Raw genomic sequence first — 597 nt, forward strand, 5'->3', positions numbered from 1 at the left:
AAACCTGAACTCCGAGATCCGGGGCTGGTCCCAGGGGCTGCTGACCGCAGGACCCCGCACCCTGCAGCCTTCGCTGCGCCGGCCGTGCCGCGGGTAGGGCAGAGGGAGGCACAGCAGCCAGCGGGCACCAGCGGCCCTCGGCAGGGCTGGGCTTAGGGAACCCTACGGAGAAGTTTGCCAAAGGGGATGGGAGCCTCCATGCATCCCGAGAGCCCTGGACAGGCGCCTCATGGGGAGTGAGAAACCACCGCGCCGAGGGCCACGAGCGCCCGTGCCGACAGCACCTCTGCAGAGAAACCCCATTCCCAAACCACTGAATCTACTGAGACCCAAAACCAGGAGACAGCTTGGCTTAATTTTTTTTTTTTTTTTTTCTTTTAAACTATTCTTTTCTACTATACATGAGTGCCTCGGTCCACCACAGTCACTGCAGAGCTATTGCACAGGCGCACGCACGAACCCTATATACAGAATATACACTGTACAGGCAGGGCTGCCACCAAGGGGTATGGTACAGAACTGGGTACTGCGGGGAGATACGGCCGCGTCTCCTCGCTTGGCCGCTTCCCGGCTGGCGGGCGTGGGGAAACCGGCGCC

This window comes from Egretta garzetta, unplaced genomic scaffold, assembly GCF_000687185.1.
Source record: "Egretta garzetta isolate BGI_Z169 unplaced genomic scaffold, ASM68718v1 scaffold636, whole genome shotgun sequence".
NCBI classification, from domain to species: domain Eukaryota; kingdom Metazoa; phylum Chordata; class Aves; order Pelecaniformes; family Ardeidae; genus Egretta; species Egretta garzetta.